Source organism: Ixodes scapularis, unplaced genomic scaffold (genome assembly GCF_016920785.2).
Source record: "Ixodes scapularis isolate PalLabHiFi unplaced genomic scaffold, ASM1692078v2 PGA_scaffold13__105_contigs__length_92229423, whole genome shotgun sequence".
Taxonomy (NCBI): domain Eukaryota; kingdom Metazoa; phylum Arthropoda; class Arachnida; order Ixodida; family Ixodidae; genus Ixodes; species Ixodes scapularis.
The window spans coordinates 19,302,301-19,308,301 of NW_024609839.1; positions in this window are offsets into that span (position 1 = coordinate 19,302,301).

Here is a 6,001-nt window from a genome sequence, read left to right on the forward strand (position 1 = left end):
CTTCTATCCCGCCTGCTCACCTCCCCCTCTCTTCGGGTCGCGGTAGCAACGGCGCTTTGCTTCACAGCGTGGTGCGGAGGTCCGAAAGAAAGTCGAGTCGCAGGACACCGCAAAATTTGACTCACTGCACTGGCGCGGATCGCGCGGGAACTTCAAATTCGGTATTTGGAAATTGTTTTTTTTTAATTCACAAATGCTGAATTCCCAAGTTTTGAATTTTGAGGGTAATGTCCCGGCATCATTTTCAATGGTTTCGGATAATAAAATAAATTACGATTTTGATGTGTCAGTGCCCCTTTAAAGCGCGCGCAAACAATCTATATAAAAAAAGAGAGAACTGCCTTTGGTTTATCGTAATATCAGGACGTTCAATTTTGTTCAGCATCTCCCGTTTTGAGCTGTCTCTACCTATCGAGGAAGGCACTTACTAAAACTGTCTAATGCTAGAACGACAAAACCACACACGCATGCACATTTATATATTGAACATATGATAAATTCTTAAAACAGTCGGTAGTGTAGCGCGCGACCACACACGCTCGGAGTTGGTAATAACGTAATCTCGCAAAGGTACGCCGGCGGCACTACCGATTTTAGCCGTCCCAGTGTTACCTCATTTGGCCACGGTGACGCTCTCTGGATGGCGATTGCCCCGACTTCGTTGCTGCGCGTCGTGGCGTACTCCGAGTTTAGTTTCGCATCGCGACTTGCGACCTTTTTTACCTTTTCGGCGAAGATCCAACGATCAAGCAAGGAGCAAGCTGACATACTTGCAGTCATTATGATCCCATTAAAAAAAACCAGGAAGCAGACTCAAGATAAATAATCGTTCCTCTAGAGAGCTGTTTTGAGTGACTGAAGTGACGTGTGCTCATTTTACCTTGGTCCTCAGGAAACATACCTGCAATGGCTGTAACGTTTATCTTTGTGAATTTTTCTTATCATTCCTAAAAAGAAACTGCTGTCAGAAGATCTCACAACCTAATTAGACGTTTTACCCGTAATAGTCTTAAATCATATTAAACACTTTTCAGAATCGAAAAAAGAAAGATGCACGAAGTTTATAAATAACTTTCTTTCGCAGTTCCACACGCAAGACTGTGAACACTGTAAGAACCCTAGAAACACAGTGGGCATGCATGCAAACAAATGTGGCCATGAAGGAGAAAAATATTGAAGGTTAAAAAGCCTGGCAATTCGATCGAATAAATGGCCCGACCGTTACCACTTCATTAAAAGGGAAGAAAATGTTAAAAGCTTGCAAGTACGAAGCCCGGTTCTTCGGCAGGAACTTCGGGGTTGCCTTGTAGCTGACTCTTCTTCGCCCACCTGACAGAAGCTCTTTATTAGCTGTACGGTCTACATATCTTGAAAAGATAGCCTCTGGAAGGTACCATCTAGAAGGCTTGTGCGTAGCGTATGGCGCTTGTTTTCCTCGCTTTCTTTGGCGACGCACACGCGCCTGCCCGGCTGTGGAGCAGCACACGCTGGGCTGTTGCTTGGAACGCCTTCATGTCCGCTTTGCTTAGGGTGATGACATCGGACCATTTGGTTCCTGGTGTTTTTGCAGGCAGGCAGCCCGGGGGGGGGGGGGGGGGGGGGGGGGCTCAATGGCTCCCCCCTCCCCCCCCCCCCCCCCCCCCGAAATCTTCCTTTTTGCAGGGACCTCCTCTCTTTCCTCCGCTGACCTAATTTTGGTGATCAGCTTGTTTCCAGTCCCCTCGTCGCCGTGTTGAAGACGATTATGGTGTCCGAGGAATGTTTTTTTTCATGCAAGCTGCCTGTACTTTGACCGGTGTCGTACGCAGTTGCTCGTCGCCAGCTGATGCTCGTTTTTGTCGATTGAATATGTTCTTCACCTTTACATAGAACAGAAATAGACGCCACATGGATAACCTTTTCTCGTAGGGTAAGTATATTTTTTTTAAATTATGTCTTGAGAAGACTGTTAGAACCGCAAAGACACGGGTCGAAATAGAGCAAACGTGTCGCGCGGGCAGCTACGCGATCATGCTAAAGGCGTAAACGGCAGTCCGTTCTGCAATCGGCGAAGCGGAGAAAGCGCTCAGTCCGGTTTTCGGTAACTGCTCCCAAACATTCAGAAAACGTCGTTCGATCAAGATATGTTCGCAGAGGAAGCTCCCTGCTCTGCGAAGTGCGCAGCAGCGCACTTCGCAGTGAGAGTGTTAAAGGAGCCTTGCAAGGACTTTTTTAGTGGTTTTTCATTTGCACCGAACCTTAGCGCACTGAACGTAGTAACTTAATGAAACTTTTCTTTTCTCGAATTTCGCTTTATTTTAAAAGTTATAGGCAAATTAAAATGACAAAAACAAGCAAAAAAAAAAAAAAAAACGACCTCCTTTATGACGTTCTTGGTTGCGTGAGTGGCCATGAACTAGAGGAGGGGTAGCGAGCTCAGCGAGTGCTCAAAGGCTTCCGCACTCTGTGTCGACGGCTCGAGAGGGCGCCACTGAAGCATGTTCTGGATAGGCTGTATGAAGCGGGAAGCCAGGGCGGCTCGCATTGCATTTGCTGCGGAATTAAACACTAATTCGGCATGACACTTTGTTGGCCACAAACGACAGCAAACACAGACATGTACAAATTACTCAAAAAAGCTAGTTAAGTTAAGTTACTGAGTAGGGACGCCAAACGTAATTTGAGTAGAGTAGAAATTACGCATTTGTAATAGTAATTGAGTAAACTACTAACTACTGTAAAAAGTAGTGAGTTACTTTGAAGTTACTTTCGAAGTTTCTTTTTGTATTTTTGTGGTAGCCTGATACGCCTGACAAGAAAATCGTTTTCAACAAAGAGGAGGTTTTTTCCGGCGTAGAAGGTCGGAAGGACGCGAAGGATAAGTGAACAAGCATCGTCGCTCGTACAGTTGTAGCTTGAAGCGGGAAGGCGCTCCCATGAACGGATTATCCGTGTCTGCGTTTGTGGGCAGGGGAGTCCGGCTTTGGCAAGGGAGTATGCGCTGTCGACGAGGCGACCATGGTAACAGGCTCCAAGCTGCGAGGTCATTCCAGTGGCCCCTACCCGTGGAACCCCAAACCGCTTGAGTCAGAGCTCACTAAAGGCAGACAACATGAAAACAACAACAACCTTCGGAGTGTCCCCGACTTTCACGGTTGCAGTTGGAGGCGCGGCGCTTACGTGCATTACCGGATTAGGTCAATACCCGACCAAGGCTGTTCCTGCGTTCGTGCGCGCCAGTGTTATGTTTTGGCTACTTGTCGCCACCTTGGCCCAAGGACGCCTGTGGGAACGGGATGTGGGGAGGCCCTTTGCTCGTCACTTCATCTGCAGGCGTCTTATTTATTTCTGCGGTCAAACGTTCTGTGGTGAGCAAAATAAGCACTAGATTTTGAAAGTAGTCAGTAATTTGAGTCCAAGTTACCTAAAAAATGTAGTTAAGTTAAGCCACTAATTACCCAAATAAAGTTGTAATTGAAAGTTACCAAGTTACTCGGAAAAGTACTTAAACTACAGTAGTTTGAGTAGAGTAATTGAACTACGTCCAAGTCTGAGCAAACAAGGGGTAAGGATCAGTTCAGAACGGGAGCCACTTCGCGCTGCCATACCTCCAAAGGGCCAAACCGCAAGCCAAAGCTGGTCGCCGAAGGCCTTCGGAACTCGGAACGCTCGGAACCGGTTGAATCTTTGACTGCAGCGCCGCCGCGCACATCCGGGACCTTTCTACGCTCGCCGTTCGTCGGTGCCTGATCCCACTACACCTTCCTAGTATGCGCCGCTTTTCCACCGCTTGGTGGCGGATATGTCAACGGGTCATTTCTTGTTTCCATACTTTATAAACTGCATTTTTTTTTTCTTATCTAAAATACTGAACATGAACAGAAACTACTTTCATAAATAATCGAAACGGCTCTCGCCACTTATATTTTGTATTTTGACTAAAAAGTTTCTAACGGCTCCGACCAGTAGAAAGGCCAGGACTTAAAACATCACGATGTCGTCACATAATGCGCGCTTTCGGCACCGCAGGTCGCCCCGTAGGTGGAGGAGGTTTCCGCGTCGTCCTGTTAAAATATGACGCACTGATATTTAGTTACTTTCACCGCGCCCGCTGGCTTGCCCCAACCCCAAGCGACGTGGAAACCGCAAAAAAGGTAGACGCGTAAATATGATTGCAGGGCCCCCCTTAAAAAACTGATCTCACTCGTCATCGCATAAAATCTAAAGACACCGCCGTTCTCCAAGATTCAAAAATCACTCTCTCCCAGCGGCGTAGATTTTCCATTTTTCCGGGGGGGGGGGGGGGGGGGTGGGCAGGCTGAAAAGTTCTCCGGGAAGGGGGGGGGGGGGGGGGGGGAGGGGTTGGTTTTCCGCGCAATTTTTTTTACACCGGCAACTATCAGTAGTTTATTTTTAGGGGTACAATTTAGAGCGTATGTATATCGCCGTATGTCCGTCACTGCGTGCGTTATTTTGTTTACATGCCACTACTAGAAGCTCGTTATATGGCACGTAAACAGCGTCTCGGTAGGGATCATAACCCGGGGGAAAATGGGGGGGTTGTGCCCCCCTCCCCCAGGATGTCAACAGGAAGGGGGGGGGGGGGCACGAGCCCCGATGCCCCCCGTAGTCTACGCCTATGCTCTCACCCCTCTTCGTTCACAATGTTACTATAGTTGCACTTGTCAATCTTATCTTACTCCCCATACACAGTAGTGAACAAAAAGATATGATATTTTGTTTCTTTTACAGAAGTATTGCTCGACGTCTAATGAATAGCCAATTATATTTTGTTTTGATATGGTACACCATAATGCAACCTTTTTAGCCACCAGGGGTCGGGTTTCAACCCCTGGTGGCTAAAAAACGGCTGAACAACCGACCCCTTGTGTCAACATTGACAATTTCCTGAATTCCGAATGCACCGTGGGTGCCAACCGGTGATCGATGCAAAGGGTTTCCCTACAAAGTACTGATCAGCTTAGGTTTATACCGAGACATAATGTTTTACGCGGTGTCCAATTTTGTCACAACAGCCAGATTATTGACGACGTCCTCTTGCACTGCTGTTACCAGGTTTTCAATAAATATCGATTACAAAAAATTGATTCATATTTAAGTAAGCATCGGTTTCTACTCTATAAATACGTTAATGTAGTGTTCCATTACAGTTTTTATATCTGCAGTGCGAAAAAAAAAGAAAGACCTCCGCCCCCTCCCCCCCCTTCCCCCTCCCCCCGCCAAAACAATATCCTGGCTATGTGCCTACGCTTTTGTTTCTGTTTTGTTCCCGAGCGCGAGCACGAGTTGTTAAGTCAGTCGGAAAAAAATCTACAAAAGTACGAAGTCGTCCGTAATAAACACATTAATTTAAAAAAATAAAGTGTACTCGTCGATCGCGTTGGGTAGAGGAAAAACAAACGCTGAGCGCGTCTAGCGCCCGCGTTCAGACAGCAAACATAGCTTAGAGCGGGCAGAAGCGGAAGCAAGGCAGGCCACCAAAAACGTTTCTCCTGCTTGCCGATAAATGGCGCCCAACATTTGCCGAAAAGGCCCATTGCTGCATTGAAACTCGAGCCGTAAGTTACGTGCATAATTGCGTTCTGATCTGAGGTTAGTAGGTCATTTTTAAATCTGCCTCACCGATACACCACGTCAGCGGCGGCGGTGGCGGTGCAAGACGCTGGTATAAAATCGAATAGCGCTGCATCATTCGTAGCTTTCACAGCGCAAGACAAAAGAACCAGGAGAACCGTTTCTGTTAACATGCAGCATGTTGAAGCTGCGAATGACACTGCGTTATTTGGTATACCAGATGCGATGCATGTCTCGTTCGAATCGCAGCGCTATTCGATTCGGTCCGCACACCCCTAGAATGATCTGCTAAAAATTGAGAGCCAATCAGCAAATGGAGCATACACGGATACCAAACTAACCCATTGATTGGCGCAACAGGTCACGTGGCCCTTTTCGGCGGCACTCCGACATCTCGATTTCTATTACCCGAGGCATCGGCGAACAC